Here is a 14,982-nt window from a genome sequence, read left to right as displayed (position 1 = left end):
AATCCAGTGATTAAGCAATGCACAAAATTTATCAGGTGACCAATGTAAAACAACATACACACATGCACTAAAGTGAAAAACTCAATGCTTAATCTCATACAAGAAACACTTTCCGTCCTTCAGTGAAAAGACACCTGGTTTCTGTTTAACAATATTGTGTTGCACAAGGATTAATGATGACAAAAGGGCATTCAAAATTGGATTAGCAGTTTTAGTGCCTAAAAGAAAATGCCCAACTAAAAGTGTAGTCATTCAATAAATATTTATCTAGCACCAGGCTCTGCTTGTGTACTTTAACTTAATAATTCAAAGTAACACTATTCTAATGTTTTAAAAGAAACAGTCTCCTGCTTTGAATGCAATAAGTACATTTTTTTACAGTTTGAGCACTGAAGGCTCCATTCTTATCTATAATGGAGACAGATATTCTTTGTTCTTGGGCTAAGGTGCACTGAATGGAATAAGGTAAGTAAATGCTCTGTTATCTTTTAGCATAAATCAAACATTAGGTATATTAATATACTGTTCTAGTGGTCCCCTGGGAAGCACTAAAACTATCTAAATATGACTACTCATGTTTGAAGGACAAAACAGAAATGGACCAACTTGCTTTATAGGTATTGAAGGCTATAAATGCAAACCTCAGAAACTGTTTATGTTCCACAGACCTGTCCTAATGGTCTGGGACAACATTAGAGATGAAATCAGATGCACTGAAAGTCTCAGAGAAAGGGATAAGGGAAGGGGGAGTTTGAGGCACATTTTCTTGGAAAGAAGGGATACCTGATGGCCTCAACAATGCCCCAGCAAATGACACAGAGTGATGCTAGGTTTCATGGAAAATACTGAAATTTAAGCAGTCTTCTGAAGAAATATAAAAAATGATAGCTGGGGCTTCCCTGGTGGCGCAGTGGTTAAGAATCCGCCTGCCAATGTAGGCGACATGGGTTCGAGCCCTGGTTCGGGAAGATCCCACATGCTGCGGAGCAACTAAGCCCATGCGCCACAACTACTGAGCCTATGCTCTAGAGCCTGCGAGCCACATCTACTGAGCCTGCGTGCCACAACTACTGAAGCCCGAGAGCCCTAGAGCCCGTGCTCCACAAGAGAAGCCACCCAATGAGAGACCTGCACACCACAGTGAAGAGTGGCCCCCACTCTCCACGACTACAGAAAGCCTGCGCACAGCAACAAAGACCCATCACAGCCAAAAATAAATAAATAAAATAAATAAATTTATAAAAAATTAAAAAATGATGGCATTCTCTCGTGAGAATATATATACTAATTATTCCTAAATACAAAACTCAACTTGCTAAGACCCAAGTATATTTTTATTTTGCATTAATGCTTTGAGATCTAAATTATGCTTTGCTAGTCAGTATGACATTTGGTTTACTGAGACTTAAGAATTTAACTGCTTCTGGCTCTAAAGAGAGGACTGCATAAGCATTTTCTTCCAGGTGACTTCACTTGGTAAAGACAACCATCACATTTTACTGTAGAAAGAGAAGATTCCATCTTTCTAACTAAATAACTTTCATAAACTGTGCGAAAACAGCAAACCACTTACAAACATGGGACTAAGATTCTACAGATGCTAACCCAGGTATTATACCATGTGCGACACTGACAACAGGTCGTTCCGATTATCTGCTCTTCCCCTCTGCCCACAGCCCCACACCCCCTTCCCACAAAACCTCCTAGGGAGAACGCGAGCAAGAGGATGAGAGGCACCACACTGTGAATGGCAAATAGAACCATATCAACTGTTGATGGACCCACATCAATCTCTGATTTTGTTATTTGAGAAAAAATACCTCCCCGACATTTGTTTAAAAAACTGTAGTGAAGTTTTCTGTTATTTGCAGCTAAACACATCCTTAACTGCTGCCTTACTCATACCATAAACCAACAGAAAATTCTATGAATATCAGAAAAAAATATATTTTAAGGCAGAAACATTACCAGGGGTAAAAAGTTATTACATAATAGTAAAAAGGGAACAATTCACAAGGAAGCTATAATAATTGTGAACTCAGTGTAAGGCAAAAGATCACGGGATGACAAGAAGAAATAAACAAATCCACAATCATACTAATTGACAGGTGAAGCAGAAAACATTTAGTAAGAATACAGACAAGTGAATAATCGATTACAGGTGACCTAATGAACATATACAAAACCCTGTACAAAATTAAAGAGAAAACCTTTTCAAGAACACATGGAACAAGAACACATTGGCTGTGCACTAGGCCACAGAACAGATTTCAACAGACATCAAGAATCTATCATACAATGTTCTTTGACAATACGTTATTAAAGATTAGGGTTGCTATACACCAGTAAACCAATTTAAAATTTTAATTTTAGGGCTTCCCTGGTGGCGCGGTGGTTGAGAGTCCGCCTGCCAATGCAGGTGACACGGGATCGTGGCCCGGTCCGGGAAGATCCCACATGTCGCGGAGCGGCTGGGACCCTGAGCCATGGCTGCTAAGCCTGCGCGTCCGGAGCCTGTGCTCCGCAACGGGAGAGGCCACAACAGTGAGAGGCCCGCATACTGCAAAAAAAGAAAATTTTAATTTGAAAAATGACGCCATTTTTAATAGTTACAAAAACGAAACAGATCTAAAGAAGAAAAGATATCCCAAGAGCCTTATAGAGAAAATGAAAATTGAAAACCTGTTTTAAAGGGAGTAAGAGAAAACCTAAATGAAAGGAACAATATACCAGTTTCATGGATGGTAAGACTCAATGTATGAAGATGGCAATTCTCAAATTAATCTATAAGTGCACTGAAATCCCAATAAAAATCCTGAAAGTGTTTTTTTTATGGAACTTGAGAAGCTGATCCTAAAATTAGTATGGAAAAATAAAAGGCCAAGGATAGTTAAGCAATTCTGAAGAACAAAAGAGGAGGAACTTCCCCACTAGCTATCAATACTTGTGCATAAAACTACAGAAATCCAATTGGTGTTTTACTGGCAAAAATAATAAAACAGAAAAAGTATAACAGACAAGTGAGCCTAAGATCTCTCTCTCACACATACACACACGTGTGTATAAATCATAAAGTGTCATTACAGATAAAGAAAAGATGGATCATTTAACAAATGGTACTAGGGCAATTAATTATTTATGTGGAAAAAATAAAATTGTATTTTTACCTCATACCATACATAAAAATAAATTGTATATAGATCAAAGATTTAAAAATGAAAATACTGTAAAACTTTTTAGAAGAAATTAAAGGAGACATTCATGTCAAGATAGGGAGATTCTTCTAAAAGAAGACACAATCACATACTATCAAGGAAAAGAATGATACATTTGAGCACATAAAACTTCTTTATGAAGAAGACTCCATAAAAATGCCATAGCCTGGAAGAAGGTATTTTCAATACATAGGACTGATAAAGACTAGTACTCGTGATACATAAAGTACTCCTATACATTGAGAAGGGTAACCATTTTTTTTTTTAAGGCAATAGATATGAACAGTGAATCCTCAAGAGAGGAAACCCAAATGACCAACAAACATGAAAAGATGCTCAACAGTGAAGAAATGCAAATTAAGCTAAAGTGAGACACCACTTCACACCCATCATACTGGAAAAAATAAAAGTCTGCAAACACCAGATGTTGCCAAGGATGTGTGAAAGTAGGAACTCATACATTACAGGTGGGAGTATAAATGGTATGACTATTTAGGAGAGCAATTTGGCAATACTTTATAAAGGTGAAGGCGTGTTTTCTCTCAAACATAGTAATTCCACATCCAGGTAGAGTAAAACCCCATAGTAACTTGAAATCAGATTTAAAGCAATCAGCAGTTGGCCCAGCCTCAGATCTCACATGGGGGCAGGCTAATGTCTTCTCTATGGGTGGGACAGAAAGAAGCAGGCAAGTGGGGATGTGTAGGTTTGGTCCCTGCATGTCCAATACTTCCCTAGCCAATCCTCTCCTGATTAGGCCAAACAAATGAATGCCAGCTAGGAAATCCCTGGAATGGCTGCTGCTGGCATGGAAGTCCCTGCTAGCTGCCAAGGCCCAGAATCATCCCTAGTAACAGTGAAAGCCTGAGCAGACAACTACCAGGTAGCTCCAAACTGCAGGTGGGACTTACAGACTGGGAGAGGCTGGGGGAGACTGAACTTGACCTAACCTTATGAGGCGTGTTGAAGGATGTGACTAATCATATGTGCTGGTTACTATATAAGGGGCAAGGGTAGGAGGCTCTGATAAAGAATTATAAAAAGAGTAAGCCTGATTAAAAAAAAATATGAAAAACAGGGTGTCAGAGTGAGCACAATGTAGCTACTGGTGCAAATTAACTGTCTGTTGAGTGTTTACTAAAAGAGTAGGATGATGTTTACAAACTGTAGCTCTAATTCCACAAATAGAGAAGAAAATTCATTATAGTTCTGTAGCCATCTTACAGGCTGTATCTGCGTGCATTTAGGGTTTTTTTCCTCAGTAGTAAAAACAGCTAGTTCTATATTTATGAATTGGCATGTTCCTGTGGGCCTCAATTTCTTTCGTATTTCAACAATTTGGCAATAAGGATGGTATACCTCAAGTGAGTCCTGCTGGTGAATTTGTTAGAGGGTTTGTAGCCACCATTGATTAGGTTGGAGACCCTGGATGTTTGCTAAAAAGTGTTCCTTTGACTACTTTGGCTCAGTGGGTTTGGTTTCCCAGGGAAAATGCCAAACTCTCACTGCTAATTCTGAGTTCCTGCTGAGCAAAATGGGTAATAGAGGCTTGAAGGTTGTGTGTGATTCAACACTGGCTTTAATGTAGAAAATATAAGAAGCCTGCCAGAAGGTCTCTTTCTTAAAGGGCTTACTTTACTCTGTCATGTTTTGAATAGGCATGTTTATAAAAATCCTGCTTTGCAATGGCCAGAGGAAGGCTCATTTAAAGTAGACAAATTGGTATATTTACATAGATTTTTAGAAAAACCCTAGTTAAAATAAAAGGATTATTGGTATCTCTGGATCTCAGGAAATAAATGAAAGAATGAACTGGATAGCCAGTAAGAATGAATTAAAAAAACTGAAGGAAGAGATTAAGAAACTGAAAGCACCTTTTTGTTTCTCCAGGTTCTCAACACTTCTCTGCTACTGCTCCTTCTACCCCCCTTCACCTTCTTTGCCTTATCTGGGACCTAGAAAGAGGAGATGATGCCTTCTTGGACAGATGGTTCCCAGGGACTTCAGGATCCCGGGATAACTTCCCTTTGGAAGAGGGAGAATTGCCAGCCTTATTTTGAATATTCTGGTATGGACTCCACCTCCAAGACTCCCCCTACACTCAACATGCAAAACATAGCTAGGGAAGCAGAAATGATTAAGAGGAAGGAGCAAGGAGTCTGAAAATCTGGATAAGAAACTGTCTTAGAATTAAGGCATCAGGCTGGCAAATGGTTTCCCTGATAACTTGGAGGGAAGGGGAAACAAAAGGAGTCAGGCTTTTAAATTGCAAAATGAGCCTGAAACTATAGTGCCATACAAACCAACTTAGTTTTCATCTCAGTGTAGAGAAAATCAGCCTTCTCCCTTTGGAGCTACAGGGATTCAAATACCCTTCAGAAGTTATCCAGTACTGCTGGGTGGATCAGATGTGGTAAGGGTACCACATCCCTTTCCCCTAGCTGATATCCATCTTAAGAGTTATTTTCCAGTGCCCTGGAAAGATCTGCAAAAATGTGCCAAGGTTTTCTACAGCATGTTTTCAGTTTGCAGCCCTGTGTGTGAGGATGGACACTGACTGTAACTTGGAATGTTGCCTTAGATGAGTCTGCTTGACTAAGGGAACAGGTGTGATGGGGCAAATGGAGAGTCATGGCTTCAGGTACCTTCCGCAACAACTCTGGCTGCTCCTCAAACCTAGGACACCCATTGCGAGGCACTGCTGATGGCAGACTTTGCAGTCTTTCTGCAAAAGGTGGCCTGAGAGAAGCTGCAGTGCTGCTCCTGCATGAGTCCCCCAGTGATTTCCATCAGTGGTTCACCAAGGCATTTTCTAAATGAATGGGGTGGATCAGAATAGACTCTTAATCCTCTCCACTTCTGTGGTAGCCTTGTTGCAAGCACAAGTAAGAGAAAAGGTATCTGTATGTCAAAAAATAGACAGTTTCTCAGGTATTGGCAACAGTAATCCAGTTTGGGGGAAAAAAATGGAGAAAGGTGAAGCCAAAAAGAAACTCAAGATTGCAGTGTTACCTGCCTACTTATTCACACAGGGAGCAAATACTTTTCTGGGGCTACCAACAAATAAGATAGGACTTGCCGATGAAAAGTCAGTGCCTTACTATTGTAAGAAGATAGGATGTTGCCAATGAAAAGTCAGTACGTTACTATTGTAAGAAGATAGCTAGAGACTGAGAAAGATACAAGGGATGCTACCTATAAAACTTTACCATCTCCATCAGGAGACACCCCCTCTCCGCTTGAAATCAGACAGGAAACAATTAGCAAATGGTGCAAACTAATGAGCAAAACTGACTTAATAGAGGAGCTTCAGAGCTGGGAATGGAAAAGTCTTATATGTTTCCTTTTCCTGCCTTAATATTTTCTTGTCCTTTCTTGTAGATACTGGAACCATGCATGTATTCTGCAATTTCTACTGACCTCTCTTGTTTCACCTACATCCAGAAAAACATATAAGTTGTGGGTATCTCTGGACAACCTTCTACCTGTTCTTTCTCCTCTGAGATTCCTGAGCAAATAGGTCCTCTGTTGGAGGAACATGCCTCTCTTGTCCCTTAATGCTGTTCATCTGTTGGAAAGAGATCTCCTGTATAAACTAAAGGCTATCATATTCTGGACTCCAGGTAGAGGATTTTTGAAGCTCCTGGGAGACAAGCCACCTGAGTTAGTGAATATGTGCTTATCTATACTGAGAGTAAATATGTGCTAGGGGTCTGCCATGCTATGGGCCACATTTTGAATGAGAGGTTTTCTAATATCCCACAACTAATGTGCCACGTGCAAAACTAATTGCTGATTTATTAGTCATTGCAACTTCCCAAACAGATTTCTGTAATTCATTGCAGAGCTTATTCCAGACAATAAGATGAAATTAATTTGCAAGCTGTGAAAAGGGCTACTAAGGTCTGGACTGGGGTAACTGAAGCCCCATTTCTTTTATGCAGGGACTCCCACTCGGAGTTTCAGACATATGCACCTTCTAGTGAACCAGAAATTGGAAACTAAGGGGAGCTAAAATGAACACAAATTGTCTTGACAAACATATTCTTCATAAGATTTTCACTATCATAACTTTATTATTCTGTAAATTCACTTTGTCTTGTATCTAATGGGATTATCTTTAATCTCTTCATATATACTACTGCAACAAATTTGAAAACCCCTCAGTTCTACTTTTCTGTCTTCAACAGAAGGGCAATTCCATAAGCACTCAAACTAATATGATATTTGCTAAATCTTATAAAAACATCATATATACTTCCCACTAGAGAACTGAAGTACACTTGCTTATTATGTGCCATCAAATTAGTCACCTGTGATGGTTAACGGATTTACAAAGGTGTATTTTGTAATGCAGAGAAAAATTCAGGGAACCACACACTTTAATGTAGCTTGCCTCAATACAGGACCTAGAAGAGAGGGATAATGGGCAAACCATTCCATTTGCTGTGTCTAGGAAACATAATTTCATGTATTATATACTTTGTTAAGTTATATACACACATATCATTAACTAGGTTAACCACAGGATAGAAAGGGTTATTTTAGAATTATAACTGTTATATTCCTGTGGTAGACAGGAGCAAATTGAAAAACATGGAGAAATCTAACAAGGGAATGAAGGCATCTATTAAAGGGGACTACTTCTTTTTAATTCTTTTCATGGCATTGAAAAAAAAAAAAGAGAAATGAGTCTTTTGTCAATTATCTTTTATTTCCTCAAATTTGATTTTGCTCAACTTTGAGTATTTGCTTTGAATTAACATATTACTTATAATGCTTGCAAAGAACCTTGGAAATCATAGCTGATTTTTATTTTCTTATATTTATGTAATAAGTCTATCCCTTATATGATCAAAGGAAAGCCATTCTTAAAAAGTTTTTCCATAGCTCATCTAAAATCTAATTGTAACAATCATACCTAGACTGGCATGTTTAGTACTACTAATAGTAAATTAGCACTACTAATTATTATGACAGTATTAGTACTATTAATACTACTACTAGCATTACTACTAAATAGAGATGGCTTTTCATGAGTAGGCCAACACAGTGAAAATAACAGTGTCTGGAACTAGACATGAGTTTAAGTATTTTCTTTAGTACATTTCTGTGTGACCTTGGCAAGTTACTTATTTTCAGCCTCAATCTTCTCATATTTAAAATGGAGATAATCCCACCTACATTACAGGGTTGTGAGAACTGAACAAGGTAACATCCACTGAGCAGAGTGCCTGGCACATAGAAGACTTCAACAAATATTAGTGCCTTCACTTTCTCATGTCCCTTTGGTCCTAATTTTTAGAAAATGGAAAAGAGCTTGCTTTGGAATGAAAATGAAACCAGTAAATCTTTAATAGCTTTAATCTCACTACTGATGGTAAACTGTGATTTTTTAGATCAATGTGTTTGATATGTGGAGATCACTAAACAGTTTTAGTTTTTTTAAAAAAAACAGAAAGAGATCAAGGTATCAGGGGACTCAAAAAAACAATCCATTGCTTTTTTATAACCTTTGATATATCATCTTTTATTTAAATCAAAAACTTGACCTACAAGTTTGCTACACCCTTCACTGGAAGATTCAAGTATGATTATAAAACTTCTGTGACTTTAATGGGTCATTATATCGAACTGCATATAATGATAAGGATACAAATTTGTCAGTGAAGTGCCTAGAGTGAACAGTATGAGTAAAATGTATACTTTCTTAAATTTTTTTTTTGCGGTACGCGTGCCTCTCACTGTTGCAGCCTCTCCCGTTGCGAAGCACAGGCTCCGGACACGCAGGCTCAGCGGCCATGGCTCACGGGCCCAGCCGCTCCGCGGCATGTGGGATCCTCCCGGACTCCGGCATGAAACCGCGTCTCCTGCAACGGCAGGCGGACTCTCAACCACTGCGCCACCAGGGAAGCCCAAATGTATAATTTTAAACTAGAAAACCGTATTTGAATCTTTAGTACCAAAGTCCTTTAAGCCTAGATATAGTTAGCTTATATAATTATATTATATTAATATAATAATAATAGGTATTTATCGAACACTAAATTATTAATACACCTAGGTGCTCTTCAAATACTTGATGACTTAGTTTTTCAATTTTTAGGCCTGACTGTACATAACCCATGTCGTATACATGAAAATAGATTTTAATTTTAAAGAACTCTTTCAAATACTAATGCATTAGCAACGTTTAATGATTGTTAAGAAGAAACTCTCCTACATCTATCCCATTTCCCTTAAGCAAGGAAACAGGAGTACAGCTGGATATCATCTTCAATATGGAAATAAGAGAATATTTTCCTTCCTATTATTGTAGTCTAATTAAATTTCATATCGTATTTAAGAATCTATAATTCCATGTGCTGACTCATGGGCATCTAGAACTTTTTCTTTTATATTGAAGGCTCATAACGAGTGATTTATGTCTATTTTGTCACTCTTACAGCTACTGAACTTTTAATCTCTGATCTCTTTCCCACTACACCAAGATCACTTTGAACCTAAACCTAGTGGTCAGGATGCAATATACCCAGAAAACTAAATCCCTTGTTACAGATAAACTCCCTTCTTACAGATAATTTAATCAGGTCTATCAAGTTGTGTTCCAAACAGAAATCCCAGAGGCCCTCTAGGGAACAATGAAGGGAATTTTTAACTGGGAAACACAGCCCCCACTTATACCCTCCAATTCAAACGATACTATGTTTTTGTTTGTTTTAAATACTGGGCTTCCTTTTAAGATTTGCAGGATTGTACTGCTTCAAAGGAAAATAAAAGTCTGAAAATTACTGATTTAGGACAATGAAAATTTCAACACCAAAATTACAGTCGGAGTCTTCACATGAAAGTTCATTATTACCCTCCAGTTGGTACAGACACAAGAGCAGTGTGGCCAAGAGAATTTTGAGAATGGGAAAGGATAAGGAAAAAGGAAAGTAGAAAGATGTCCTCACCTTATAAGGTCCATAATTTGAAGCCAAAATCAATAATAGGAAGCACATCTAGCTAATCTAGCTCCAAGTGGGTCATTAGTCTAAAGATGCTGAACAGAACATACCTGTTAAGTAGATGTAATAATGTCTTCAATATTAAGACAGGTAGGAAACGTAAAACTCGAATCACTTTTTTCCTATTATAATTGGGTGACTTTTCCCATTTCTTACAATCACTAGTTAGGTGATTTATAATTAACTTTATTCATTATGTAATAGGATTACTAATGTTGCTATTTCCTAGGTTAGGGTTTAAATAAGCATATTTGAGATAACAGGAAAGTTTATTGACCATTGGTCTACGAAAATTCATTAATGATGACAGGTAGAAGTATATACTTAGGGTTATAAAGAGATGCAGTGGAACAGAACTAACATCTGTCTTTGTCAGACTCCACACTGATATAATCAAACAACAGAAAAAACTAGTTCTGATTCTGATTCCTTTCATATTACCTAAGGATTTTCTTTAAAACAATGAGAAATGGGACAGTGCCAACTAACCTGTAAGTAGTACCGATGACACTGACACTCATCTAGAGGGAAATCAGGCTGTCTTTTAATTGATGTTAAGCCCCCACTAAGTTGGAACTTAAAAAACATTTCACTGAGAGGTTATCCAATAGAAGTATAATGTGAACCACAAATATAATTTAAAATGACCTAGAATAGCACATTTTAAAAATTAAAAAGTAGGTGAAATTAATTTTAGTAATATATTTCATTTAACTCAATGTATCAAAACTGATCATTTTTACACATATTCAGCCTAAAAGTTGTTATATTTCATATATTTTTGTACTAAGTTTTCAAAATCTTGCATGTATTTTACATTTACAGGATATCTTAATTTGGATTAGACACATTTGAAAATCTCAACAGCCACATGTGGCCAGTGGTCACCGTACTGGACCATGCAGATCTACTGCACATAATTTTGATACATTTTTGTTGAGAGCCAAAACCAAATTTGAATGAACCCTGGCAAGCTGTAGTCTCACACCTGTAATCTAAACCAAAAACTTGGACTAGGTGTCCTGGAGGATTTTATTAACTGTGAGACAGGGCTGTACTAAAATGGTAAACAGACAACAGAATAGCAAACCCATCAAACAATTGAAGGCAAGTTTTGGAGCCCAGGCAACATGGTCTTCAATATTCTAATTCACACTGAAAAGAGTTCTCAAGTCCATACAACTTCACAAACCAGATTAGATACATAAAAGCCTTTGTACCTTCAAAAAGATTAATCTAGATAAATAAATCCTATTTATACAGACTGCTAAATTCTGCTAATATTTTATAAATATATAGGCTTAGCCCACAATTCTTGATATAAAGAAAAGTTGTTACAACTTGGGCATTTTTCTGTTCATATTCTGACTCTATAATCTGACTATATATGATTTCTGTTCAAACTTTAAGAAAATGACTTCAGTGATTTACCTGAGTGCTTTTCTACGCCCCAGTTAAGATTCAGATTTATACAACACCAGCTGGTTTCTAACACGAGTCTTTTTGAGGGGTAGGGGTCGAGCAGATGGCTGTTTTATTTATGTACTCTCTGCCATTAGACTGGTATACAAAGGCAATATTCTTCTTTTTCCAGGAGTTGTCCACAATTTAACTTTTGCATATATTTTCAAATATAAGTAGGTCTCCTTGTCTGCAGTCTTAGTGCTCAAATCCTTCTCTAAATTTCTCTACAGAGTGAACTTTCTTAAAGGTAAATGTGATATGCCACTCTTCCCTTGCTTAAATTCTTTTCGTGGTCCCCCATCATTAACACAGAGGCAATACAAGCATGGATCCTATTGGTCAAAAGTGGTCCACCTGAGATTTTTAGCAAACAAAATATCTATCCTAATACTCTGCTCAAACAAGCAGCAATAAAGCCTACCCAACAGTTAGGAGATTTTATCTAAAACCAAAAGCCTGGATTCACTGACCAAGAGAGAGGACTTGCAATGACAGGGGAGTCAGGGTGGGGAGGATCTCAATAGTTTGTTCATATCAAAAAGAGAAGGCTGGTGTGCCTAGCTTCCATCCCATGAAACTGGAGAATTTGTGCTGCACATAGTGTAGAGGTAGTGATGAGGCTCTGGGTTTTCTCTTGTTCACCACTCTTATTTCACATATTTGGTAGAAGCTGAAGTAGAAATATGGAGATATAATTTTATGAAGTCAGGTGACTATGTTATGGAAGCATACTGAAAAATCAAGGACATTTAGGAAACCAAGAGCAACAACACCCAACTTACACTCCCATCCCTGACGGCTCACAAGATGGTACTTTGTTAATGGCAGAACAAGTCATCTGAACCTAAAACCATGGGTAAATTAAAACACTGGAGTTTCTTAAGGAAAAATGAATTTAAACTATTGGATACATGTGGATAGAGAATAATTCTATACTCCACTGCTAAACTACCTCAGGTTTAATAGAATCAGATTTTGAAGAACTGTAAAGCTACTTGGAGGAAATAAAAATCACAATATCATGAGAATTTCATTTCAGAAATATGATAAATATTACTTATGCTTTGTTTCTGTTTCTATATCTGGAGTATACATTTCACAGTATAATTATATTATGAAGTATCTGCCCTAGTATGGAAAGAAGCCTATTTGCTGAATGACCAATTTGCTAAATTACTGAGAATTTTTTTTTGTTTTTGCTTTTTTAAGAATTAAAATTAACTGCAGCTTTTTGTCAGTACTTGTTAGTTAGTCCAGTTCCACTAAATATAAATTTATTCTGTTTCATATTTCAAAAACCAAGTAGTTTTGTGCAAAAGTTTAGGGCTTTATCTAAACTTAATAGTTAGCTGTTTTCTATTTTTGAATACTTATGTCCTCTTTGCTCTTATACCTCACATTGAAATGCTATCACAAATTATGCTAGACTACAGTCTAAGTATTTGTCAATTTTGAATGAATTGCTTATTCAACGAACTTACCCAGAACTTCTATCAATGTGGCACATTTTTAAGAGATATTAATAAGCTGAAAGCATGCTTCCTGCAAAGCAACACAGGATTCCTGCAATTTTGGGACCTATGCTGTATATTACGGTTATATGGCTTGTCCCTGGGCAATTTTGGCATCACCCAGATCTAAGAGCCCAAGTCTTCTTTATGAAACCATAGAAATCATTGAAAACAATTGATGATATAAACATAAAGAATTAAAATATACCTATAGATCATAGGATGGACTGCTAACCTGCGGCTTGTTAAATGTTGAATAAAAAAACTGAAAAGCTGGGACTTCTTGGTGGCGCAGTGGTTAAGAATCTGCCTGCTAATTCAGGGGACACAGGTTCGATCCCTGGTCTGGAAAGATCCCATGTGCCGTGGAGCAACTAAGCCCATGCGCCACAGCTACTGAGCCTGTGCTCTAGAGCCCGCGAGCCACAACTAGGGAAGCCCGCACACCTAGAGTCCATGCCCTGCAACAAGGAAAGCCACAGTAATGAGAAGCCCGTGTGCTGCAACGAAGAGCAGCCCCCGCTCACCACAACTATCAGCAACGAAGACCCAACGCAGCCAAAAATAAAAATAAATTTATTTAAAAAAATCTGAAGAACTAAGTTTTCATTACATTAGTTATTATGTTCTGGATTAAAATACAGAATCTAGCTCTTTAATGTAATAATAACTGTAATTTACTGAGCACCTACTACATGCCAGGCACTTGGTATTAATTATCTTTAATTCTAATAACAAGCCTGCAAGATGAGTTCCTCTTTTTACAATCCTGAAAACTGAGATTGGAGAGTTTAAACAAGTTACTCAGAATCACAAACGTAGTGTGTAGAGAATTAATTGTTTTTTAAAGTCCATTTTGGTAATTTTACTAAAATGCCTTTCTTTCCTACTTTTAATTTACGTCTAAAGAATCATTTATATCAGTTCCACTGCTAGCATTTAAATGAAACTAAAATATATTCTTCTTATATGTGGAATATACCTGCCTGAGAAATCAGAAAGGAAATAAAATAGTACTCTATTCTTAACTCATCCTCGCATTTACCTATTATAATTTATTATGATGTATATAAATTTATTATATAATAGGTTTGCTAAAGTAACATGAATATGACATTAACTTAAAAGTAAAAGCATGGGGCTTCCCTGGTGGTGCAGTGGTTGAGAGTCCGCCTGCCGATGTAGGGGATACGGGTTCGTGCCCTGGTACGGGAGGATCCCACATGCAGCGGAGCAGCTAGGCCCGTGAGCCATGGCCGCTGAGCCTGCGCCTCCGAAGCCTGTGCTCCGCAACGGGAGAGGCCACAACAGTGAGAGGCCCGCGTACCGCAAAAAAAAAAAAAAAAAGTAAAAGCATGTTTGCTATATTTTATGCAACAGGAAATGGGTAAAATCTCTCTGCATTTTGTTAAATTAAGATTTTGAATCTGAAGTAGATATGCATTTCTAACTGACTTTTATTACTTTACGTAGATCTCGTAAGTGGCAGAATGTAAAAGTTTACTATGCATTTCCATGAGTTCTGGCACTTTCAAAGTTATGGACGTGGTACGACATTTCATTGTGACTGACAGTATAACGCTGCTATAATAAAATTTCCTGTCAACTCGTTCTCTCCTGCAATGCCTGAAGCATCTCAGGTTACATGTCAGATTAAAACATACGATGTGCATTGTCCCGTCTTTATAGCAAAAGAAACAGAATGGGGCCAAAATAGCGTGGGGGTGGAAGTGTTTTCTAATTACATATAGTAGATTGTTTGAAATGCCTTAATTATGCCAT

General features: G+C 37.5%; 1 protein-coding gene across 5 annotated transcripts in view; it reads right to left on the bottom strand.

Annotated features, from left to right (window-relative positions):
- Nucleotides 1-14,982, bottom strand: part of ZC3H12C (zinc finger CCCH-type containing 12C) — a 70,438-nt gene that overhangs the window by 18,233 nt on the left and 37,223 nt on the right. The gene's annotated exons all lie outside the window — the stretch shown is intronic.

The sequence above is a fragment of the Delphinapterus leucas genome, chromosome 7, assembly GCF_059928025.1.
Source record: "Delphinapterus leucas isolate spDelLeu-1000000601 "Yukka" chromosome 7, BTC_Dleu_Yukka2, whole genome shotgun sequence".
Classification (NCBI taxonomy): Eukaryota; Metazoa; Chordata; class Mammalia; order Artiodactyla; family Monodontidae; genus Delphinapterus; species Delphinapterus leucas.
Note: the sequence above shows the minus strand (reverse complement) of the source record. Positions and strands in the feature narration are given on the sequence as shown.